This window comes from Euprymna scolopes, chromosome 18 (genome assembly GCF_053919585.1).
Source record: "Euprymna scolopes isolate OS-2025 chromosome 18, ASM5391958v1, whole genome shotgun sequence".
Lineage (NCBI taxonomy): Eukaryota > Metazoa > Mollusca > Cephalopoda > Sepiida > Sepiolidae > Euprymna > Euprymna scolopes.
This window is the reverse complement of record NC_136499.1, coordinates 24,397,133-24,424,528: the sequence shown is the minus strand read 5'-3', so window position 1 is coordinate 24,424,528 and position 27,396 is coordinate 24,397,133. Positions and strand designations below refer to the sequence as shown.

The window sequence follows — 27,396 nt, the reverse complement described above, 5'->3', positions numbered from 1 at the left end:
TCTAAACTGTCATCAAAACTTCAACTTCTGTCCCATCGACGTAATGTTGCATCCCTTTGCCTGTTTTACAAGTATTTTAATGGTGAATGCTCCAACAAACAGCAAGCCCTTGTACCCCTTAGACGTAAATACCTCCGACAAACCTGACAAGCAGCAAAATCCCACCCCTACACAGTAGAGATTCCTAGATGAAAGAAAGCCTTCTACTCTAATAGTTTCTTCCCCAGAACTGCTAGACTTTGGAACTCCCTTGCAGGTTCCTGCTTTCCCAACTGTACTGATATGCAAAAGTTCAAATGTAATGTGAACAGACATCTCGCTGCTCAACTCCCTACATAGTATCCCTGCAACTTATGTCCCCAATAGTAACCCCCTACATGCAAGTGGCACTGTGCCTTGTTTGGGGTGAAAAAGGAATAGGAACAAAAAGAAAAATAGCAAAAGCAAATGACACTTTTATAGATAAGACATTGGCATTACAAGATATGATAGTGGTGATTATTATTCAAGAAATTTGGAGAAACGTACAATGCCCTATAATTATCTCCATCTCTTATGAACATTAGTCCAGTTGAATAATAATATCCCTACAAACATTTATTCAAAGTAAACTTTCATAGTTATTGATGATCCCTTCTTAGGTCTCCTTCCAGTTCAGAAGCATCCTGGTTCTAATAGAAAACACTCAACCGAGAACAGGAATGGGTTGATCAAAAGTTACGACCAGATGGCGACTACTAAAATGACCCAACCATCTGTGAATGTGAAAACGATAACCATATGATGCAACACTGTCTCGTCTGCCCTTTACTGATGCTGCTTAAAAGATCTTGCAGAGTACAACAACAATGCAAATGTACTGCGTAAAAAAGTGAGAAGCTGTTTTATCACCACACGTTTTATAGACAAGCAAAAGAAGATCAAAAGATCTATGGTTTTACTTCATCTTTCCTGATCATTAACTTGATTTAATAATACTTAACTGACATTGATTTGGTTGCTTTGTTTTACTGCAACTTTTCGGTTTATTCAATGCTAAATACGATCATTTTGGTCTAAGTTTTTATACTTCAAGTTTTTTTACAGCTTCAAGCAATTTATTCATGGTGTTTGGTTTGATTGTTTTGTAGAGGAAAATTGTTTTTGTTTTCGACTTTGCAGAACATGAGTTTTGCAAAGGGAAAGAAAAATAAAAAACAATAGCATCAATATTTAATACATTTTTGGTCAGGAAACTAGTATCCTCAAACAACCTGATCTAGTAGTACTAGCAGTCACAATGGGAGTATAATATATTAATAATGTCTTAAATATGTCTTCAAATATATTAATAATAGGTATAGGATATAAAATATGTGACTCGGTGACTTGAAGAAAGGAATTTGTAAATACATTAGATAGAAAAACAAAAAACAACGTTGAGAAAACGCAGAAAAATAGTAGAAAAAGGAATGACAATAAAAATGTGAAAGAGACTAGAACAGGGCATTTGCTTATGTTATTGTCACACCATTGTCCTTTTGGTCAAGATCAAAGTGTAGTATCTGTTCCGGCAGATGCTGCAAGCTATGACTAGCTATGACTAGCTATGACTAGCAAAGACCAGATGTGGGGGCAACCCCACATGCCTGACCTTTAACCAGCTCCCATTTCCCACCTCTCGGGAGCTGGTCCCCTTTTTCCCTTCCCCCTCCCTTCACTCCTCACATTAAAAATTGGCCTTGTGCCTAATTTGCTCGGTGGGGGAGCAAATAAATACCATCTGTTCCGGCAGATACTACTAGCTATGACTAGCAAAGACCAGATGTGGGGGCAACCCCACATGCCTGACCTTTAACCAGCTCCCATTTCCCACCTCTCGGGAGCTGGTCCCCTTTTTTCCCTTCCCCCTCCCTTCACTCCTCACATTAAAAATTGGCCTTGTGCCTAATTTGCTCGGTGGGGGAGCAAATAAATACCATCTGTTCCGGCAGATGCTGCAAGCTATGACTAGCAAAGACCAGATGTGGGGGCAACCCCACATGCCTGACCATTAACCAGCTCCCATTTCTCACCTCTCGGGAGCTGGTCCCCTTTTCCCCTTCCCCCTCCCTTCACTCCTCACATTAAAAATCGGCCTTGTGCCTAATTTGCTCGGTGGGGGAGCAAATAAATACCATCTGTTCTTCAGATGTTGCACTTCATTTTCTTGTTATCTTTCAGTGGAGGAGAAATCCTTCACGACTGAGACAATTTTTATTTTTGTACCTTTTCTCCACGTTAAAAAACGACCCTGGTGTCTAACTGTCCCGTGATGAGGCATAGTAAAAATAGGTATTGTCACAGCTGATTTAGTATTTTTTAATGGAAATTGTTTCCAGACAAGGTATAAAGCCAATTAATGTAAGCAGCAAAAAAAAAAAAAAAAAAGTGGGTGGAGAATACTACTTCAAGATCAAAAACTTGCCAACAATAAGTGTTAGATGGAATAGATTCTGACCTAGAAAACAGTAATTCTTCCCTCTTTGTCAGAAACATCTCTCATGGAATGTGAGGACTAAAGGACAAAATAAGAGAAGTGAAAATTATGTGGTTATTTAGGTTTTAATTTTGATTTTAATTTTTAAGATTTAATTTGAATTTTTCACATGCCTTCCACATTGTAAGTGTGCATGCTTACATCATCAGCATATTCTATTCATATTCTATAAAGTTGAACAAGCGAACAACACTGAGAGTTTGCTGATAAATACCACCTTGGAGTGTATCTTAACCATGACACAAATTCCATCAAGAGATAATCACTCCAACTGAAAAACCATTTCTTTCTTGATCAACAGACATTTTTATATATGCTAGAAAACAAATTTGAAAATTTTACAATTATTTTCCCTTATTAAATGATTTAGAGCATTATACTTAACTCATATTCCTATGGATTTGAATGCCGACTAAACACTGTCCCCAAGTGTCTTGGATTTCTCTCTACAGGGGTTTGTCAGGACAACTTGATATGAGGATACTTTTCCCAACAAGTAAATCTTGACCAAATATTCAAAATCACATAGTATTCGCAGCCTAAATAAGGTCTCCTCTGTATGGCTAACCTAGACTGGCTTTTTACAAAGAATGGTGCACTTTCCCCAATTGATGTTACTTCAAGCAATAGCATTAAGTGCGATACTCCACCAGACGAGATGAATTTTTTTCCTGAACTCCAGTAAGACTAAGAGACCACAAGAAAAATGTACTATAATACATTTAAATGGTCAATTAGGGAGAGGGAAACAATGTTCTAACTTTTTTACTAACTCAGTGTTTGATAGGTAAAGAAGAACTTTAATGGAATGTTCAAATTTCTATGTGCCTTGTAAACATCGAATGGAGGCCCTTTGATTTCGGAGAATTTTGACTAAAGTAAAATAAAACAAAAGAACTAACATAATGCAAAGTCATTTTCATAAGGAAAAAATGTGTTTTTATAAGAGGATAATTTCACCACCTACCCCAGCCACACACACACACACACACACACACACATATCCGTGATACCATTTCCAATGATGTTGTCTCTTTCATGGATTCAACAGTAATAGCACTTTTGTGTCATGGAGTTTGAAATCAATGCTTTAATGAGAGAGAGTTTCATGAAATAAGCTTCCTTTTTCCTTACAGTCTTACAATTGTTATCTGTGACTATCTAACTATACAAGACAAACACAAAGAAATCAGCTGTCCACAAGAAAAGAAAAGTACATACTTAAAATGTTTCGTCACCAAAATATGAGATAAAGTCAAAAATTGAACCGGAAACACAAGAGACAAATGCATACTATTTTTTATAGAAAATAGTTGAAGGAAAAGCAACAAAAAGAAATGTGTATTCAATGTGTGTTTGTATGGAATTTTTATATATAAAATTAGGCATGTGTATATGTTGATATATTTTATGTATAGGATTCACTCCTAAACTAATCAAACGATCATTATAAATTTTGGAACACAACTGTTAGACATAAGCGTGAGTAATATGGGTGATATATAGTTTAATTTAACTCCATGTAAAGGGTGAAAAAAGGAGGTGGAAGTCCTTTGTGAAAATTCAGATAATGCCAATTTTAGTGACAATTTTGCGATAAGTATTGACATAACATTCCTCAAATTTCAGTTTCTTTTATAAGGTTTTTAGGCAGCAAATATGGACAAAACTTCTTTAAAAACTCAAATATTTCAATTTTGCATTAAATTCAATCCATAGTCATTAGACATCAATTAAGCAAAATTCCTTGAATTTCATGTTTTTCTTAAGATCCTTAAGCCTTAATTGTAAATATTTTCTAGAATCAAAATCATGTAACGGATTTGCATCAAAACTAAAAGATTCTAGAGATGAGGTTTAGTATCATTATATTTTGCTTTTAATCTTTGTAACGGGACATTAAAGTGGTCCAAAACTTATGTTCAAGGAATTGATTTTGTCCATCCTGGGATGGATACGATTAAGAATGTTAGATTGGATCTACTAGTATTTAAGATTCAAATCATTCCATAGTACAGTTATGAGGATTGTTAGTGAACATAACACATACATGTCTGTGAATAAATAAATATTCTTTTATAAAATTATAATTTTTCACACACACACACTGCCTACTAGACATTGTTTTCGAGTGTCTAAGGTCTCTCTGTACAGGGGTTGGTCAGAACAACCTGGCATGAGGATACTTTTCCTTATAAGTAAACGCTGACTAAATGTTAAAAATAACTATTCGAAGACCAAAAAAATTTCCCTTGGTATGATTACCCTAATATTGGGTTATACAAGGAATGGTGCACCTTCTCTAATGATATTACCTATAGTAACAACATTAAGCTGGATACTCCAACAGACTAGATGAATTCTTGTCAAGAAATTCAGGAAGACCAAAAGAAATATATATTATAACATATATAATTGGTCAATTGGGGAGAGGAAAACTAATGTTCTTCACTTTTTTTACTAACTTAACATTTGAGAGGTAAAAGAGAACTTTAATGGAAGATTCAAATAACTATGTACCTCATATAGAAATCGAGTGTTAGCTCCAGGAAGGCGACCTTTTGATTTCTGAGAACTTTGAGGTAAAATGAAACAAGAGAGAATATAAATTAAAAAGTTAAAAAGAACAGAACTCAAAACTAATATCTTTTCAAAAGTGTTCAATACATATGTAAACTTTTATAAGTAAAATTACATAACCATCAGAAAATCCTTGCACAGATTGAACTTGATTTCACAAAATTAATCTCTGACGAGATGATTAACATTGTCAAAATGTAAATTGATTTGCATAGGGAATATTTTCTGATGTTTATATAATTTTACTTATAAAAGGTCTACATGTGTATTGAGCACTTTTGAACAGATACTTTGTTCATTTTTTTTTTGTTTACTACTGTTGCAGCAATCAATAAATTTCAAAAAGGTTTCATTTTTCAAGTAATTTTATAAACTTTAAAGTTTGCCCAGATTTCATCTGGCATTACTAGAATCCAATTAAAGATTTCAATTATTTTTTATCAAAGATAAAATTCAAAATAAAAACCTACACCAAGATCAAAAAACAACTTTACAAAAAAACGTGTGCAGGAAATCTAATGACGATATTAATTTTATATTAGAACTTTCGTAATAATATTATGAGGTCTGCATTTGTGTTGTACATCTATAAACAACAGAAATGACTCATTTTAATGTAGAAATTAAACGAGATGACAATGATAATTGATTTAAGGGTTAAAGTAGGAATCCATGGCCTTCTCATTACTTCCTGAGAAACACAGGTTGATCTTCCAAATATATGCATGATTTTATTTAGATAAAAAAAAAAAAATGGTTACAATTATAATAATGCGTCTACAAATATCAAAGACTTATACAATTTATACTTTCTGCTTCCATATAAATTTCATAAAATCCTGGAGGGGTATAAGCCATCTACAATTTTGTAGCTGCTTTTGTAGTGAGAAGTTGTTTTGTTTTTTTTTCGGGGTGAGGGTGCTGGACCCATGTCCAACCTTCACAGAACGTACATACAGCACCTAGCCTTTCCAAATGGTAACCCATCTGGAACTGGCCAGACTCAATGTTGCTTAACTTCAGTGAGCTGGCGAGAACCAGTGTGTCAACGTGATTGTGCCGTACTTCCACGTAAATTACAAAGGTCTATTTGTTGCCTTAGACATGAAACTATAATAGTTTTTTTTTGGGGGGGGGCATACAATTTGTTCCTTATATTTTGACACACCAAAATACCACATTCACTATGAGTTAATCCTACTTAGATAGTTCCCAATTTATTTAAAAATTATTTTATTTACAAAAACAAATTTATAAACGTTTCATCATGGGGGTGGGACAACGTTTATAATATATGCAAAAAGATAGGTTAGTAAGTCACGCCTCAACTTTTTTTGCTAATGAAAATAATCCATGTAACTAGAAGAAAAAAAAAACAATTTTTAAACACATGCAACACAACTCTTGAAAACATTTCTAAATAACAGCTACATTTAAAAAAAAAAAAAAATTTCCAACTCCCCACTCAGAAAACAAACCATTAACCATGCTTTTTAAAAAAAAAAAATAAAATAAAATAAAATATTGGACAGATGTAATAAACAAAAAAACGAGTTACAATTTATTTTCAACAATAATAATTGGCAACAAAAGTATTCACGAACATGCATTTTTCCCATCAAGATCTCACTTAAGCGCCAACTGTTAACTCGATGGTAGACTTTTGATCATGGCGTGAAGCACTGTCTGTCTAGCCACACTGAAAAGCTATGATACAAAGAAGCTGTTTATGGGTGACTATATTAACCCCCCCCCCCTCACCCTGCACCCTGAGGTAGAGTTCTTATAAGGAAATTGCCAATTGCCACTAGCTAAAGGCATTGCTCATTGAGTAAAACGAATTTGAACTCTCCGGCAATTGACAATGTTTCCACAAATTTTACATTGAAATTTTGCTTAAATTCAACAGATGATAGAGTACTGACTAGAAGTGTAGAGTTTCAGCTTGAGGCAACTGCTTGTCTAGTCGTCTGTTGATGACTAGGTGTATCAGAATTTTTGACACCTCTAACACGAAACAGCGAATAAAAAATAAAAAACTTGTAATTTCTCTTTTAAAAGTGGGTTGTTTATTTTCTTTATGGATTATACTTCCAAAATAAACTATTAAAGTTGTTTTAAAAGTAATAGAAATATTTTTTTTTATTTTTTAAAAAACAGTAACGAATTTTACGAACTCAATTTTTAAACTTTAAAAATCTATCAAAATTTTTCTATCGATTCTATTTTTACGGTATTTTCAGGGTCAATGTGAAATTTTATGCTCTTTCCAATAAACCAAATATAATATTTTAGACAAACGTTTTTATTTAAATTCACGCCTCCCCCCCCCATTTTCAAGTGTTTATTAAAAAGTAAATAATTTACTCACCAAAGTTTTATATATCACAAATTGAAGAGAAAAGGTCAATAAATAATATATTCAAATTTAAAACAAAAAAAAGTAGTGTTTTTTTTTTAGAAATTTACCTGTAAAGTTCGAAGTTTAAAACCTTTTTGTTTTTAAACCACGTTGTTTGTTTTTTCTTTTGTTTTTTTAATGAAACCTTGGTCCTTGCTCCTTTAATTGAAAAAAAAAAATTAGGGCTTGAATTACATTTTTCGAATAGTTATAAGCTGGGAAAGACAGGAGGTCGAATAATTCACGCCTCCCATTTTGAAATGTCTATTAAAAAGTAAATAATTAATTTACTCACCAAAGTGTTATATATCAAAAATTGAAGAGAAAAGGTCAATAAATAATATATTCAAATTTAAAACAAAAAAAAGTAGTGTTTTTTTAGAAATTTACCTGTCAAGTCCAAAGTTTAAAACCTTTTTAATAAAAAAAAACACGTTTTTTTTTTTTTAATGAAACCTTGGTCCTTGCTCCTTTAATTGAAAAAAAAAAATTAGGGCTTGAATTACATTTTTCGAGGAGTTATAAGCTTGGAAAGACGGGGTGGAATTATTCACTATTTTTCACGAAATTTCTGACACACCTAGTTGATGACTATATAAAATTTTGTATGGTTGGGTATAGGATACTATTCTATCTCCTGTCTTTGCAATAATCATTTTTCATTCTTGTTAGCTCCTGATATCAAGTGGCTTCATGCCTTGTTTGGAGCGATTTCCATAAGAAAAAAAAAAAAAAAAAAAAAAGACTACTGACCTTCACGAATCTAACCAACATCATTTTAACAGATATTTCTCCATTTAATTCACATTTCAGTTAACTTTGTATAATGTCATTTGCATAAGCGACAAATACATTACCAAAAAACTTCAGTTAGGACTTTCTAACAATCAATGCAAAACGTACATTCCAATAATGGCCGGTTTTCTTTCTTCACTACAGATCTATTTTATGTTATCAACTCTGCATAGGTCATGTTTATAAACAGCAGAAAACAGGATTCCTTCAGTAGAGATCACTTCAAATTTTTAAATTTTGTTTTTACTAGCAGTTCAGCCCAGCTTTGCTCAGGCCCTATGTACTGTTCATAACTTTATGCGCATACATGTTTTTGTGCGCGTATATATATATATATATATATATATATATATAAACAAGTTTGACTCATGTCCAGGTAACCTACATCTAAAATTTCAAGTGCTTAGACCCAAAATTCGCGGAGGAGTTTGGTAAAATTCTCAAAAGGTCAAATCGTTGAACTTTGACCCCCTGAAAGCCAAATTTCTGGCCATAAGCTGATTAAGAAGATTTTCCCAAATCCCCAATGTCAAATCTAGAGTCTGTAAACTGAAAATTGACAGAGTAGTTTGGTGGGGAAATGTACACACACAGACAATTTCACTTTTATAGATATATAGATTCGGGGGTCACCGCTAATAAAGGTCCAAAAGCTACTCTAGCATAAGGGTTAAATATTAGGTAGATGGAGAGACAATATGATCAGTCATGGTGAAACTTGGGTAGGGCTTAATTATTTAAGAGAACGGCTCAACAAGAACTTATTTACATTAGACTTAAACATGACCATGTTACAGTCAGCTAGGAAGCAGCTCCACGGTATTGTGTTCCACAGATGGACAGTTCTAGGAAATAAAACTCTGCTTACAGAATTTTCATTTAGTTTTAGGCACAGATAGAAAGCAAGGGAAATTGTTGACGGTTGTTGTATCTAGACAAGTATTTATTGCAAACGTTTTACAGGAGAGGGGGACCATAGACTGAAAGCAAGTCAAGCATCTACCATAAAAGTAACAACAGCACAGAAATAAGTGAAATTCACTAAGAGGGTAAGGAGGATGGAACAAACATTTGGAAAGCTGGGTGCAATAGAGAAATTTTTTTTATTAATAAGTGATGGGATGATGCCCCCCCCCTTTCAGATACAATTACCAATTCTGTCCTAAATTTTCACTTCTGATTCTTTTAAAACCTTTAAACATAGTTATAGACGTGTTTTGCTTTTCTTTTTTTTTTTTTCGGATTACCATAAAAACCCATGTGATATGTGCATATATTTTTTTGCAGATATAAAAAAAATAAAATACACTTCAGAGTTAATATATAAATTCTAGTAGCTTAAAAATCAATATTTAATCATTAATAGCAGAAATGAAAAATTAAGTTAAAAAAATTAAAGGAATCATTTTGGGGATCGAAAAATAGGCACAAAATTTTTCTGATTCCGATACCCCAAAATGTTCTAACTTTTCTGATTCCCAGTTTTGATTAATCGTCTCAATACACTCATTAATCTATGTACTAGTTTCAGGTTCATTGTTTATTGATCATTGCTATGTTCTTTTAAAAATCATTAAAAAATTGTGTGTGAATCTGATTTTCTCATCCAATGAAAGCCTAAAACTGAAACCAATTATAAAATCACTGTACCGTCAAGTAAATTCATATTAATCAACATGATACAATTTTGTTGATCAGATTGATTCTGTTATTAGCATTCTTGCAGGATGCAACTACATAATAGCTGAAAACATTTCTAACTGATACTATGGAACTGATTGGATTCAAACTTGGCACATTCAGATCGTCAGTGTATCCACTTAAAGATTTTATTTATTTTTAATGAAACTAAGAAATTAAAAAATAAAGTTAAAAATGGACCCTGACTTTAGGACTCTACATAAAAAAAAAAATATGTCATTTTTTTATTGCTTAATACTTAATTCTACATATTAAAATTTGTAAATTTACTTTAGGGTTAATTTAATTAAAAAATATTTTGTATCATTTGTACCGTTTTCATCCTGGACGGTATTTTCACAATATTTCAGCTGATGTAACCAACCTTCTTCAGGCGAGTCATGTCAAACTTTGGAATCTGTTAATAATTTCTTTATTTAATCCATTAAGGTAATTTGCTCTTGTTTTATCAATCATGATCCGGTAAATATCCTAAGGGATTCATAATTTTATTCTTAGTATTGCCCATACTGAGGATTGAACCATCAACCCCCAAAAGGTCACTTATGACTTAGCACTAATAGCACTTACTGCAGTAGTTTGCATAATACAAATTATCAATCTCCTCAAAAATTCTGAAAAAAAAAAAATAAAATAATGAAAATATAAAAATTAACAAATATGCACTTCACCTCTGATGCCGATAGACATCATGTAGTGTGAATAAAATTAAGTTATGCAAGCTAGTGTTAATAATTATTTTGCAAGTTTGAGTGAAAATAAAGTTTTTTTGTTTTTTTGTTTTTTATGATTTTCCAATCAGGAATAAGTTTGTACTACAGTCACATGAGCAGAATTTATGATCTCGATATTTCTGGACTGCCACCACAGATATAGGGTTAGTGTTGAGGTTGATGAAGAGGATGTTTTTCTTTCAAGATAGCAGAATTATTGTCAAAATCATGATTAATTGTATCACGAGTTACCGTTTTCCGTAAAGAATGGTCATTGTTCGAACTCGTTCCAATAAATACAAAAACTTGAAAATTTAAAAAAAACAAAACAATAAAAAGCATAAGTCAGTTGTGAGACAATGTAAAGATGGGCCAAATTCTTATTTGGCTTTTACGTCAAATATTGTATGAAGTATTCCTAAAAGTTTGCCATGGAAACGTTGATTGCTCAAAAAACTATATATCAGATCAAGCCGAAATTTTGCATGATTTTTTTTGTTTATGTACTAAAGAGTTACTGCTTAAATTATAAACGTGCATAAGCCACTCAAGGATAAGGGTTACTATTATCAAAGAGCACGAGATTCATACATCAAATTTGTAAAAATCAATTATAGATATTCCATCATAGTTTCGACCATGAGTAAATTTTTCATAGCCATAATCAAAGCCATATAAGATGCAGGACTTCATTAACTACAATATGGACCAAATAGAGAGTCTCTGATAAACAGAATGAAAGTTATGATCCAAACCGTGACTTTCACGGTTTTCTTGACTTTGATATCTCAAAATTAAATCAGTCCTAAGTTAGATTATGATCGATGTACACGCTAGGCTGTAATGAAACAGGCAAACAAACTCGATGAAAACATAACTTCCTTAGCAGAGGTAATTATTTGTTTTCATTCACTCAAACATGAAATAATACTTGTCAACACAAGTCTTCATAAGATAAAATTAAAATCTTAGTTAAATCTTTTTAAACAGATTTTAATGTCAAGAATGATTCAATTTGAGGGGCATTTTTATGGATAATCAATGGCCTGGAGGGGATCAATCAACAAGAATCAGATTAGCAGTATTTATTTATTTATTTTTTTTTTTTGATAAAATAGGGGCACCTTAGGTTTTCCTTTCGTTTAGAAATGTTAAGGTTGCTTCTTTTTTTTTTTTTTTCTAATGCATAGTCCCAGAGCACATGACAATCAACCATTGGTAGACTTATCAACAGTCTCAATCATAAAATAGGTGTGACTCTGAAGTTAACTGCCTCTTTTCTCCCTTTTTCGTTTGACCATTAAGGTAACAACTTGTTGGTAAAATACTTTCTTTGATTTAATCATCAAAGTGACAACAGTCATTTGTCCATAGCTTCTTTATCATCCAGAACAGTTTTTTTTTTTTTTTTTTTTTTTTTTTTTTTTTTACACGTCTCCTCACCCAAGTAAACCAGTTTTGTCAATTACCATACGCATCTTGAAAAGTTTCAAAATATCACAATAACTAAATACAAATTAGTCATGCTAAGCTATTATTAATAAATAAATAAAAATGGCTGACATGTTACTTAATACAATTGATACACTTTGATATTCAAAAGGAACATTGAAGTCTTTTAAAGTTTTAAAAACACATAAGTGTATGAATTAGCATTGTACAACATTTTTTGACCTTCTCAATTTTGTTAGTGGTATTAGTCCTGTCCTCCTGATTCTTTTTAGAATTAGGTATTTACAGAAAGGATCACATGAAGGTTGCGAACATTCATAAGTGGTTCAATGGATGGGACTGGATTCAAACTTAGTACAACCAGGTCATCAGTCATTATCCATTTCACCACCACCAAAAATGTAATTTATTTTAAAATATTTGAGATGAAGATATTTTGAATTGTTTGGATTCCTAAATATCAATTTTTCTTGAAATATCACTGCATTTTGGCTGATGTAACCTCTAACTTTCTTCAAATGCATCTTTGCAAATTAACACTTTTACTCAACCATGGCTGACAAAATGAGAACAATCAACCATTGTAGATTAAATAAAGGGTTCAATTTGAAATTCTATATAGGTTCCCAGAGTTCAAGATAAAGAATAAACATTCCCAAATTTGAACCAATGCATTTGAAAAAAGTTCAAATCAAAATATAAAAATGACAACCAAGATGAGAATAGCAGTCAGAATAATAAAAGCGATTTATGCTTTGAATTAAAGTTTAAAAAGTTTAGTATTATGCTTCATATTTTTCAAATTTTAAAAGATGCCGACCATATTTTTCAAGGCTTTGTGAATCCAACATGTATATTTATAGTGAACAAAAATAAATTATCTAGTTTAAGTGATACTTAAAAAGAAAAACAACAAAAAAAATTGTATCATTATTAGACGGTCACTTTGTTTTTGTTTTTGTTTTTTTTTTGGGGGGGGGAAGATTGTTGCATACCGAGTTTTCATAGGACTGAGAAAATCTAGACACTGCTGAAGTAATATCGTCTGGTCAAGCCATAAAAACCGAGTATGAAATGGTATGTGAAATTGTGAGTAAAGTAAAGAAGGATAGGCTGGAGGATCCTCAAACATCGTTGTAGAAATGTTAAAGGCTGGGAGTGAAACTGCCACTGAAATGGTCACAGATTTGACAAAGAAGCAGTTGTTCAGGAAGATTGAGATTTTAATACAATTATGAACTGTTACAAGGGTAAAAGAGAAGCTTTAGATTGAGGTTTTTTGGGGATTTTTTTAAGTGTTAGGTACTCAAGAAGTACAGCGGAATTATAGATAGGTTAAGACATGATAAATTTGTGTGCAAAAAGTGTTAAGATAATGAAGATGGATGAGGACTCAGATATGGTTAGAATGCACATTTGAGATTGTTCACATAGTTTACTACCTTGGTGATGATTAAGAGTGGTTGTAGCAAGTTCAAAGAACTTCTACTTAACCAGGAGAACGTTACCAGTCTCAATCAAGGGAAGAGTCTATCAGGCATGTGTATACAACGTGATGATGATGTTTGGAAGTGAAACCTCAAAAGTTAGGATCGAGGACATGCGTTGCATGAAGAGAAATGATATGAAAATGATATGACAGATGCATAATGAGAGTCTTAAAGACAGGCTTAGTTTTGATTACTTCAGAGGAAGATTAAATATGGACAGTATAGAGAAATACATGCAGATCAGGAAACTTTGTTGGTATGGCCACATCGAAAGAATGGACAAGAGTTTTTTGGGTTTTTTTTACAAAAGAATCACCACTTATCAAGACCCAGAGGCCACTCGAGGATAAGGGTTAATGAGTGTATAGTAGTCAACAGAACAACATCATAGTAATCATTAGTAATGGAAATTTGGTAAATTTAATTACTCAAAGGGAACAGCTCATCAAAAACTTGTTTACATTGGACTAGAAGACAACCATATTGTAGTCAGCTGGAAAGCAGAAAAATGGAAGAAAGTTCCACAGGCATGCAGTTCTAAGAAAGAAGCTTTGTTCATAGAATTTACGTTTAGGTTTAGGCACAGGAGGGAAATTATTGATAGTGGTTTCAGTTAGACGTGTTTTTTATGAAAGTTTGGCAAGGGGGAGATTGAAGTTCAGACGGGAACTTGCCATGAAAATAATAATAAAGTAGAGACAGGCTCGCAACGTCTCTTCTGTGGGAAAGAGGTTGCAGGGAAGAGAAAAGAGACCCCCCCCCCCACTAGGCTACGAAATCTATTTTGAACTCTGTCAAGCTCCGGCTCAGATGTGGCAACAGTACTCCATCATTGGCCGTACCTGGCTTTTATATAGGTAGAGAATTGCATCAGCAGTGAGATATCTACTGGAGCTGTAGAACAGAAGATAAACAGGGTCAGCTGGAAAGGGAAAGCCAAGAACAACATGGGAGGAAATGATGGATTTGAGAAAGAAGGATAAATAAAGACCTGACTAGAGATAGTTTAGTTCGAAAGTCAATTTTGAAAAACGATGATCTGGACATTTTCATGTAAAATATTTCCGAAACTGCCAATTTTGAATACATGGGGATTTGATAAGAATTTTTAAATTCTTCCAAATAATTTTCTATTCGACAATGTAAATGCTTTTTTTTTTTTTTTTTTTTTTTTTTAATTTGGAAGAGTCGCATTTGTTCTTTTTTCAATTATTAACAGATTAAAATCATTTGTTTATAACGAAACTAAAATGTATTTCTGTGAACTTCATTTTGTAATAAAATTATTTTACATTTATTTATTTTATGTTATTACGTTTGTTATTTATATAAACATCTTAAGAAATAATGTGCAGATCACGAAGAGGCGAGAAATACAAGTGAGGAGTGGAAGTGATCACAACTTGAAAAATACATAATGTACAGGTTTCTTTTCGGAATACTTTAATATAGGCACCGCCAAAAATGGCCGCAAAATCAAGTTGTTGTTGTTTTTTAAAACTAAATTACATTTATTAAAATCCATTATTTCTGAGTAACTTTTTTTTTTCCAGAAAGATAAAACCCTGAATTTTATCATATAGTAAACAGAATAATGTAAAACTTTTTCTACTATTTTTAATTCAATTTTAAATATTAAATTTTCCCAAAAAGTTAACAATTGATATTTTTTGTCTTGCACAAAAAACGTACTTAAATATTAAAAAAAAAAAGGATTTTTGAAATAATTTATTTATTCATTTATTGTCTAACTAAGATTTAGGATGATTTTCTAAGAGAATATGCAAAAATATTATAATATAAGTACCTGAATTTCAAATAATTCCACTTATTCATATAGGTAACCAGATATTTCGCGTCGCCGTAGAGTTCAGATCGACTCTGTTTACGTTTTCTTTTGATGAGACGAAAACTATGGAAGACCAAACAGGCCAAAAAAACTTATTTTTCAGTGACGAAAATTTAGGCACCGCCAAAACTGGGGGGGCAGGTCAGTACTTTTTGACGGACCGTCTTTTTAAAAATCTACCAAAAATCAGGTAATTATCCGATCAATACGAAATTTTCAGCGATTATTAGGAGAAGAATGAACTTTATAACAGTGTACTTATTTTTCATAAACGATATTTATATATATATATTTTTTTGCTTACAAAACCCCCCCTTGTTTTGAAGTGGGAACAAATATGCTTAAAATAATCATCTGAAACTGAACAAAACATATTGTGTTGTTGTAAGGGACAGAATTATAGATTAAAAAAAAAAAAAAAAAAAAAAATTGTTTGCATACCTTATTTTGACGTCTGAATATCAGAACTTCGATTGTGTTTAATTATCCCGCTTTTGAGTTTTGAAGTGTGAAATTCGGTGAATATGTTAAGTAAAATAATTAATTTAAGTTAAGCAAAACAAAAAAAAAATTTTTTTTATATTTATACGAAAAAAGCCATTTTAAAATTTTTGATAAATAAATTAACAATTTTTTTTTAGCGAGCCGAATAATGCATGACCATTATTAAACAGAGCATGCTTTGAATAATCGATACAAAAAAAGAAAATTCGATAAATATTGTGCCCTTTGTGTTAAAAATAGCATCATTTTTTTCGATCTCGTTTGAAAACGTTTGCCGCCTTTCGACTACGGTGGACCAAACGCGCTGAAATAATTTTTTTTTATTCTGCTTTAAATTGCCCCCTCCCCCCATTTTTGGGAGCCTGGCCCCCACACACATACACATTAAAAACCAAACTCATACAAATGGTCACCCATCTGGTACTGGCCAGCCTCAGCTTAATAATACATTGAAATTTTCGTCACTGAAAAATAAGTTTTTTTGGCCTGTTTAGTCTTCCATAGTTTTCGTCTCATCGAAAGAAAACGTAAACAGAGTCGATCTGAACTCTTCGGCGACGCGAAATATCTGGTTACATATATGAATAAGTGGAATTATTTGAAATTCAGGTACTTATATTATAATATTTTTGCATATTCTCTTAGAAAATCATCCTAAATCTTAGTTAGACAATAAATGAATAAATAAATTATTTCAAAAACCCTTTTTTTTAAATATTTAAGTACGTTTTTTGTGCAAGACAAAAAATAACAATTGTTAACTTTTTTGGGAAAATTTAACATTTAAAATTGAATTAAAAATAGTAGAAAAAGTTTGACATTATTCTGTTTTCTATATGATAAAATTCAGGGTTTTATCTTTCTGGAAAAAAAAAAGTTACTCAGAAATAATGGATTTTAATAAATGTAATTTAGTTTTAAAAAACAACAACAACTTGATTTTGCGGCCATTTTTGGCGGTGCCTACGAAAATTTCAATGTATTATTAAGCTGAGGCTGGCCAGTACCAGATGGGTGACCATTTGTATGAGTTTGGTTTTTAATGTGTATGTGTGTGGGGGCCAGGCTCCCCAAAATGGGGGGAGGGGGCAATTTAAAGCAGAATAAAAAAAAATTATTTCAGCGCGTTTGGTCCACCGTAGTCGAAAGACGGCAAACGTTTTCAAACGAGATCGAAAAAAAATGATGCTATTTTTAACACAAAGGGCACAATATTTATCGAATTTTTTTTTTTGTATCGATTATTCAAAGCATGCTCTGTTTAATAATGGTCATGCACGGCTCGCTAAAAAAAAATTGTTAATTTATTTATCAAAAATTTTAAAATGGCTTTTTTCGTATAAATATTAAAAAAAATTTTTTTTTGTTTTGCTTAACTTAAATTAATTATTTTACTTAACATATTCACCGAATTTCACACTTCAAAACTCAAAAGCGGGATAATTAAACACAATCGAAGTTCTGATATTCAGACGTCAAAATAAGGTATGCAAACAATTTTTTTTTTTTTTTTTTTTAATCTATAATTCTGTCCCTTACAACAACACAATATGTTTTGTTCAGTTTCAGATGATTATTTTAAGCATATTTGTTCCCACTTCAAAACAAGGGGGGGTTTTGTAAGCAAAAAAATATATATATATAAATATCGTTTATGAAAAATAAGTACACTGTTATAAAGTTCATTCTTCTCCTAATAATCGCTGAAAATTTCGTATTGATCGGATAATTACCTGATTTTTGGTAGATTTTTAAAAAGACGGTCCGTCAAAAAGTACTGACCTGCCCCCCCAGTTTTGGCGGTGCCTATGTCCAAGTAAAACTATCGATCAAAATAAATAAAAGAAAAGCAAGCTTAAATCTAATTTTCTCTACAAGTTTACGTTTTATGCTTTAATTAATTCTTTTTAAGAGACACCAATGAACGCTCTATTTCATGCAAGATTTACAGCATTTGTAACAATGACAAGAGAGAGGGAGATGGAGTTTATTGTTTAACATAATGCACCCAAAAGCACGTGGGAGGAGGAGAAGGAGGAGGACCTACCAATTCACACCCACACAGTTTTCCAAGGAAATTTCGTGCATCTTTCATTCATTCGGAACTTCCTTTTTCACGGAGGAAACGTTAAGAAAGAAAGAAAGAAAAGCAAGGAATCATTTGAATTTACTTAATTGAATTTCGGTTTTAACCATGACCTTCATATCGGAGGTCATGTTTGAACACTATTTTTTTATATTTTATTTATTGAGATAAAAACAATTGATTTCCAATTTTTTTCGTTTTTAAATCATTGGATTTGTTCTTTCATACAACAGGTGCGCGCGAAATGAATTCGGTATTTTTTTTCTTCGGTTTAGGAGCACAAAGGCCATTACGCAGCGGAAAATTTTTATTTAGTCATTACTTTTATTTTATCTTCAAACTTTAAGTTACAAGTTAACACAAGAGAAAATACAAAGCTCTTTTTAACCTACCTCTCAACAAGGAAAGTTAAGAAAGTGGAATTGAGAAGTCAGTGCCCCAAAAGGAGGGTCTTGCAAAAAGTGCTTGGACAGCTCGGTCGGCATTGCCTCAGGTGATTAATAAACTAACCCCTTCCTTCTCAAAAAGAGAAGGCAAAGCCTGGGAATAAGGATCTCCTAGAATTGCACAGAACTCAACTCACACCGCAAAATCAACAGGATCATTACAGGAATGGTCTCTTGATTTGGGGGGCCCAAGATAAAAATCCCTAGCCGTGGCGCCGCGCATGAAGAAAAAAGTAGACAGTGGGTTTCAGCCAATTTTTTTTTTTTTTATTTAAAGACTTTAAACGTCCCAAATTCATCTTTCAAATTGGTATCGCTAGAACCAATAAAATAAAAGTTGTTAAATTAATACCCACCTTATACATAATTTAATTTCCTTGAAAATAAAAGGTGTGGCGTGAAGAAAATGAAAAAACCTGATCAATCGATTTCAAATATAGTTTCAAATCAGCCATTTTCTTTAGTCCAATAATAACTTTCCTCGGATCATTTATTTTTAATTCTAGTTTTGCAGTTGCACCCCTCACTTTAAATAAATATTATTGGTTATTGTTCAGAATTCCTCTTATATTGAAAAACAAAAATAAAATAATCTGTACGAGACAGTCACGGTCACTGCTCGATTAGTCCTAAAATTTGATCTTCTAATTTAAAAATGAAATTACTTGATTAATTTACGTTTTGGGTGGAGAGGGGATATATTTTCGTTTCGTCACGGGTAGTAGTACAATGTTTAATAAACAATTTTTTTTTCTTTTCTTTTTGTTAGGGGAAATTCTAAACAAGAACCTAATTGTTTAATTTTTTATCCCCACGCTGTAAACAATGACATAAGCGAATTCTGTCATGCGATTTACACTTCAACACCATGAAAATACATTAAATAAATAAAATATTTTGAACTTTAGAGTGTAAAAGGTTCGCTTTAATATATAAATATAGCATAAAATTACCCCCTGTATTCTTGAGCACATAGAGTAGAACAGGACGAGTAACCATTTTTTTGTATTCCCAAATCATTTTTTTTAATATGAAAATGGTGAAACTTACGGACCATGTTATTTTTTGGATAGGATTTTTCAAGTTAAATTCAATTTTAGAGTATCTTTTATTTATTAAATTGTTAAGTGAAAGTACAGAATAGTTACAAAATGTCCTCCCTATATTAAGAATGGATTTCGAAATAATGTTATTTCAGCACGATCCGTATCAAAATAGTTACTCGTTTTGTTTTATACTATATATATGGTACCGTTTATTTGCCACCCCACGAGAGCAGAGTTAAACACAAGGTCAGACTTTAATATGGAGAAAATCCAGCACCGTAAAACGGCGCACTTTGGATTGAGACAAACATTTAAATTGATTTTCAGTCTATAAGGAATTCTTCGCTGACCAACAGGAAATAAATCATGAATTGTAGTATCAGAACAGCTGGTGGCGGACCTAACTCGCCCCCCCCCCCCACACACACACACGTTATAAAATTAATTCTTTTTCTTCTCTTTTTTTCCGGATTATCATCGATAACAGACTTAACGTTCATATTTTTTTAGCAGGGAAAAAAAAATAATAAAAAGGTTATTTAATGACTTTTAACGTGGTACTGGCTCATTTTCCAATTATAACGTTCTATTAAATTGATACCCTCCTTCTTTAATAAATTATTTCAGTTTCATTTATAACTGCTTTTCGTTCTTCCTTATAAATTTTACATTACAATTTCATTTTACACCACAGCGGACACGTGACACCTTAATAAGAGGAGTACTGATTGACTGCAAAGTGGGGTGAACGTTATAATTGAAAAATGATCCCCACATTAAAAGTCATTAAATAAACTTTAAAAAAAAAAAAAAATCCTGCTAATATGAAAGTGAAGTCTGTTATCGACGATAATCGGCAGAAAAAATAAGAAAACATGAAAAAGAATTAATTTTACAGTAGGGGGCAATATCGTTCAAGTCCGAAGGAAGGAGGGGGGAAGCTCGTTCAGGTCCGCCCAGCTGGCTAATCGATAATGGTTTCTGGTCAAGAAGTGGGTGATCAATTTACGCTATATTACTTTAAAGTCTAAAATATTTTATTTTTCAGGTATCTCCAGTGTGCTAAAACTCATATTTACGTTTTAATTTACAACTTGGGGGGGGGGGGGAGTGGGGTAAAATTAAACATATAATCAATAATTTATTCAAATGTATTTAAAATTTTAAGTATAAACAAGAAAAAATATCGCTTTTTTTTTTGTTGTTCTTATTTATTTTAGAACTTTAAACTATCGAAGAAAGGTTGGTAAAAAATTTTTTTTAAAGTATTTTCGGTATTTTTTTAGGACCTGTCCCAGCGTAGTATAAACACACCCAACCAACCACCCCATGTTAAGAACGGCTTTCGGAATGAACACCCCAACTTCCCGGCTTTCAAAGTTGGGAAGGGGGTTATCCAGAAAGCCGGTCTTAACAGAGTTTGGTAAATGTGTATTTCAGCGGCGTAAATTATTTGACAGACAAAAATTTATAAAAATTATTTATTTTTATATAAGACATTAGACCCTAAGGCTGAAATACCCCCCCCCAATGTAATTTTTATTTTTTCAGCATTTTTTATTATACTAAATGTACAACAATCGAGGCCACCAACTTGTTTTGAAAATTTGGCCTGATTGTCAGATTGGCCTTTTTGAGACCAAATTTGGCCTTTTTACGCTCTTGCATGGACCATGGTTCCATGCAAGAGCGTAAAAAAGGCCAAATTTTTCCTCAGACAGGTCAATCTTTTTTTTTTTTTTTTTTTTTTTTTTACATAGGCATCACCACTTATCAAGGCCAAGAGGCCACTCAAGGATAAGGATTAAAGAGTGTACATTAGACAATTGGACAATATAGTAATCGTTAGTCATGGAAACTCAGTAAATTTGTTTACTTAAGTGGAACGGCTCATCAAAAACTTGTTTACATTGGACTTGAAGACAACCATATTGTAGTCAGCTGGAAAGCAGGAAAACGGAAGACAATTCCATAGGCGTGCAGTTCTAAGAAAGCTTTGTCCATGGAATCTACATTTAGGTTTAGGCACAGATAAAGTGGGGGGGGGGAATTATTGATAGTGATTTCTGTTAGACGAGTGTTTCTTGTGAAGGTTTGGCGAGAGGGGGGACCATACCTTGGAGCTCAGTTGAGCACTTGCCATGAAAATAACGATAAAGCAGAGACAAACTCGCAACATCTCTTCTGTAAGAAAGAAGTTGCAGGGAAGAGCAAAGGACATACCCTACGAGGCTATGAAGTCTATTTTGAACTCTATCAAGACAGGACAAATCCTTTCTAGCAGCTCCTGTCCAGATGTGGCAACAGTATTCCATCCTTGGACGTACCTGGCTCTTATATAGATAGAGCATTGTATCAGCAGTGAGATATCTACTGGATCGATAGAAGGATCTCACCATTTTTCCAGCGGCTTTGGCAACGGATTTAATGTATGTGTTCCATTTCAGATCAAGAGTAAAGGTCAAGCCAAGAAGCTTGCCAAAACATGAGGCCTCCCCAAGACGAGAGCCATTCATTTCAATTGATGATGTAAATATAAAAGCTTGGTTTTAGATGCATTAAAAGTAACAAGCCACCTCTTTCCCCATTGTACCACTTGCTCAAGATCAGAAGAGAGAGAATCGGAGAGAACTTGGTCGTTTACGGTCTTAGAAGTGCTACTACAATAGTAGTGTCATCAGCATAAATGTCTATGAATGATGTAAGGATGTGATTTGGAAGATCATTAATATAGATCAGGAAGAGAGCTGGGCCCAGGATGGACCCCTGATGGACTCCAGCATTAATACTAAGAGCTTCTGATTTCTGCCCATCAACCACTACTCTTAGGAACCTATCAGAGAGAAATGATTTAATAACTGAGAAGACATTTCCAACTATACTGTAGCTAGAGATCTTGTGAAGTAGATCTTTATGCCATACCTTATCAAAGGTCTTTGATATGTCAAGAGCAATTGCCCTAGGTTAGGTGCTTATAATACGCTGGGGCACGTGGTAAAAATTTACCGTATTTTCGAATAAAATTCATTTTTTCTTTATTAAATTGTTAAGTGAAATAGAATAATTACAAAACTCCCTCCCCTCCTCATGTTAAAAATGGCTTTTCACATTATTTCTGCGCGGTAGCAAAAGAAACAGTAAAAATTGAATTTAACTTGAAAATCCTGTTAAAAAAAAAAAAAAAAAAAAAAAAAAAAAGCACAAATACCTTACAATTGTTGGTAATTTATGCACTTATTGAACCGTGCTGGAATAACGTTATTATTTAGAAAGTCATTCATTCTTAACATGGGGAGAGGAGAGCATTTTGTAACTATTCTGTAACTTTCACCTAACAATTTAATAAAGAAAAAGATATTGTAAAACTTTAATTTAGCTTGAAAATACTATTGAAAAATAGCGCGGTTCAATAAGTGTACAAAGCCCCCCCCCTTTTTTTTTTACTTGCGATTTTTAAATAAACATGATTCTATGTTAGAAGAACGAAAAAAAAACACACCAAAAAGAGCTGCGTCTATTTTTACACGTTGACTCTGATGTCGTGTACGACATCAGTGATTTTAGATGTAAAATAAAACCGACAATTATAAAAACAAAACAATGATTTGGTTTTAGTACAAAACAAAAAAAGATCGTTACAGCTGTTACAACTGTTGTTATTATTATTATTTGTAATAAATCACCCGAAACCAGATTGTGGCATTATATGGAAAAGGGAAAACTGATTATCCATTTGTTGTGAATAGAAAAAAAAATTTTTTTTCTCCGTATTATTGATCATTAGTGACAATCACCATAAGAGCACACTTCTTGGCCTTCGGGCGTCAAGATCAAAGTGTAGTATCTGTTCTTGCTACACTTCAATGTCTTGTTCTCTGTTAGTGGAGAAGAAATCCTTCACGACTGAGACAATTTTTAAATTTTTTGTTCCTTTCTCCACGTTAAAAAACGACCCTGGTGTCTAACTGTCCCGTCGTCAGGCACAGGTACAATTATGTTCGCCGATTGTAACACCCTACCTTATTTAGGTGGATCTTTTCGAACTTGGGAATCTGGACGGAATTTCAAACTGAACCTTTTATTTAATCCACGGAGATAATTATAAATAGTAGATTAGAACACCGGTACGAGTAATATTTCTTAATAGTATTTTGAGCCATTATCAAGGGTCGACATAGCTGTAGACCATTTTTTTTTTTCATTGAAACGCAAACTTAATTCTATTTTTGTTTCGAAGTAAATAAACGCTTTAAAATAATTTAAAACACACAAAAGAGTTATTCAGCTAGGTAGAAGAGTAACTTATTTTGCTTTTGGTAACGTTTATTTGATTTATATTTGGATGTTTATTGTTTACGCACTTATGTTACTGTTTTATTTTTTAAATAGTATTTTCAAGTTTTACGATATCTTTTAATAAATTGTTAAATGAAAATACAGAATAATTGCAAAACACCCTCCCTCCCCATGTTAAGAATGGCTTCCTAAATAACATTATTTCAGCACGTTACTGCCGTTTTGTTGTTTATACTGCAAACTGCCGCTAATTATCAATTCTCATCTCAAAAATTTCAGATTACAGTCGTCTGTCTTTTCATTTGGACTTCCTGTTCCTGCTGTCCATTTGACTGGATAATTATACATGGTCAAACGGACAAAGCCATTCTTAAAAAGGGAGAAAGCAGGAGGGGGGAATACTTTCACTTTATATGAAAGGAAGATAATAAGCATTAATCAGAAGGAACCATATCTTATTAGTCACCGCTGTTCGTCTGCGGAGTGCGGAGTAGAAACCGGAAGTTTAAAATAGCAGACAATCTTGACTATAATACTGCATGCATTTGACGGTATAAAATATTGTCAAATTAAAATAACAACATTAATGTCTATAATAAAATGGTAATCATGCACTTATTGATCCGTGCTGAAATACTAACGTTATTATTTAAAAAGCCATTCTTAACATGGAGAGGGGAGGGCGTTTTGTACCTATTCTGTACTTTAACCTTACAATTGAAGGTGCTAGTTCACTTACTGATCCGCGCTATTTTTTAAATCGTATTTCCAAGTTTAATTAAAGTTTTATGTTTTTCTTATTCAATTGTAAGGTTAAAGTAAAGAATAGGTACAAAATACCCTCCTCATGTTAAGAATGAATGGCTTTTTTAATTAATAACGTTATTATTTCAGCACGGATCAATAAGTGCACTAGTATCCAATTCAATAAAAAAAAAAACAAAAAAAAAACAACGGTACTAGTGCAGAGAGTGATCCGGACGTAAATAATAACGTTATTTTAAAAGCCATTCTTAACATGGGGAGGGTGTTTTGTACCTATTCTGTACTTTAACCTTACAATTGAATAAAAAAACAAAACTTTAATTAAACTTGGAAATACGATTTAAATCACGGATCAGTAAGTGCATTAGCACCAATAAAATTTGATGATCACCTTGTGTGTCTACGTTTGTTTCTCGTCTTTAGGTGGCATATATATAATTACATACATAATGGCATATATATAATTACATACATACATAATTACATACACTCGCACATACTTGTCGAAATTAAAAGCAATAGTGGAAAGTACCAAAAAAATAAGTTTTTAAATATCCTATTGAAATGGCAGAGTTAAACAGAAATGCATTCAGGTGGATTAAATTTCGGAATGACATTATGCTAATGTCATTCCGAAATTAAATCCACCAGAATGCATTTCCATTTAACTTAGCTATTTCAATTTTTTGTGTTAATAGTTGTGAAAAAAAATTATTTCAGGACTTTTCGAAATTTGAAAGCATTTAAACTGTCGAATAGAAGTCATTTTAGCTGACTTTAAAATTCTTAGGAAAGATTGAAAATTATGGAACTTATTTACATCGAATCATTTCATGGAACAAGATCAAAATCTATATTCATCATACGTCAATAATAAAATCAGTTATAATTTTATAAACATTTTGGTTTCATTTACGATTTAAATTTTACTTGACGCAGCCGGAAGTTTAGATAAAGAATTCATTAAAAGGAAAAAAAAAACGAAAGCGGTGGTTGTGGTTGATGAGAAAAATGTTTATTTCTTAATTCTAGATAAGAAATATAATTATATGTAAAATAATTATAATAATAATAATATTAAAAGAGAATAAGAAAGAGCGAAACCACTAAAATTAAAAATAAGTAAAAACAAGATGAAAAATTGTTTAAGAAAATTAACAAAACGAAGAAAACTCAACAAGGACTTGATCGAATGTTGTTATAAATGTTTATCCTACGACGTTTATTATTATAATAATTATCTTGAATTTGTTGCCAATATATACCTAGATCGAAAAAGATTTTTAAAAAATAAATAGAATGACGTACCTTGTCCAATCCAGACAATTTTACAATGTGTTAATAAGTGTCACTTCTCCTTCGATGCCAACTACTATATTTATCCTCTGTTGTAGCAGCAGAAGGTTTCTTCCATACAAGAAAGATGGCTGCCGGGATACATTTGTGAATTGACGAATAGAAAAAAAAACAAAAAAACAGTCCAACAAACGATACGTCAAATTAAAGTACGGAAGATCAAAAGCACAATATTCGGATTCCCCAATATTCTATAGTGAGCTGTATCTATCCGCCGTTGCTCAGGCGCTTTTTATGCTTATCTTTCTTTCTTTCTTTCTTTTTTTTCTTATCGAAGTAGTATTATTTTTAAATAGGATTTTAAAAGTTAAATTTAATTATTACGGTATCGTTTATTTATCAATTGAAGGGATTAACGCCGGTCGAAATTTCCAATTCAGATTTGGTAGCCATGACTTCTATTTAACTAATAAATTCATTTATTATGAAAACATGACTAATTTTGTTAATGTAATGCGAATGCGGTTTTAATCTCTAATAATCTATAATTGATGTATGCTGATTTGCTCCAAATTTTATAGCTAGTTTAAATGACTTTCTATTCTACAGTTCAAATACTTCCAAATTCCTTTCAAATTTTAAAGGGGCACACCGTTACCTTTTTTTATTCAACTATTGCCAAAAGATTTTTAATCTGACTTGTTTATGAAGAAACCAAAATGCATCCTGGTTGATTTAATCTCATAATTAAATTATTTATTTAAATACGATTTTTAAAAAATCGTTTTAGTACTTTACAATGCTAATTTTATAGGATGCATTTCTGGGACCCTTAATAATAAAATAAAAGGGGTCGCCTATTTATAGGAATGGTTGCCAATTTACATCCTTAAATAAAGAAATAAAAATAAATTCAGGAAAACACGACACTCGATAAAAAACACGGAATCTGTGAAAAAAGTATTAAAATAAAGTGATCCAACATAAGTGTTTTCTTGTGTTTGAACGTTTTAAATGAATGATTATTGGTGTGCGGATGTAGCAGAAATGTAACACCAAAGGGAGGCAGCGTGAAGTCGTTGGTGGCCATTAACTTTTAGTTAAGACGCAGTAGTATTAGTTGGGAGAACCTCATATTGAGAATCGCCACCCCATGTGGGGGCGAATGTAACACCAAAGAGAGGCAGCGTCAGACCATTAGGGTCGATGTGACGCTTTTATTTAACGTTAATATTTTATCCCGGGCAATATCGGGTAATTGAAAGATAGATGTTAAGATCTTATTCCGGGCAACACCGGTTAACTAAAAGATATATGTTAATATTTTTGTCCTGGGCCGACATCAAAAAAGAAGAAAGACTTACTGGTTTCAATTCTGCCAAAGTATTTTTTTTTCTCTCCTTCTTTCTTCAAAGCATAATTCGATTGTTGATATTTTTTCTCTGATTTGAACAGACG

The 27,396-nt window shown here is 32.4% G+C and overlaps 1 protein-coding gene across 16 annotated transcripts in view; it reads right to left on the bottom strand.

Annotated features, from left to right (window-relative positions):
* Positions 1–26,245, bottom strand: part of LOC145297530 (V-type proton ATPase 116 kDa subunit a 1-like) — a 187,416-nt gene extending 161,171 nt beyond the window's left edge. For 13 of the 16 annotated variants that reach the window (XM_080143466.1, XM_080143458.1, XM_080143465.1 and 10 more), the window contains exon 1: positions 25,951–26,245. The gene's annotated coding sequence lies outside the window, so the exon portion shown is untranslated. Of the gene's footprint in view, positions 1–7,567; positions 7,659–25,950 lie in introns of all 16 variants that reach the window. The other 3 variants (XM_080143464.1, XM_080143472.1, XM_080143459.1) reach the window with 3 other exon arrangements.
* Positions 26,246–27,396: the final 1,151 nt, after the last annotated feature.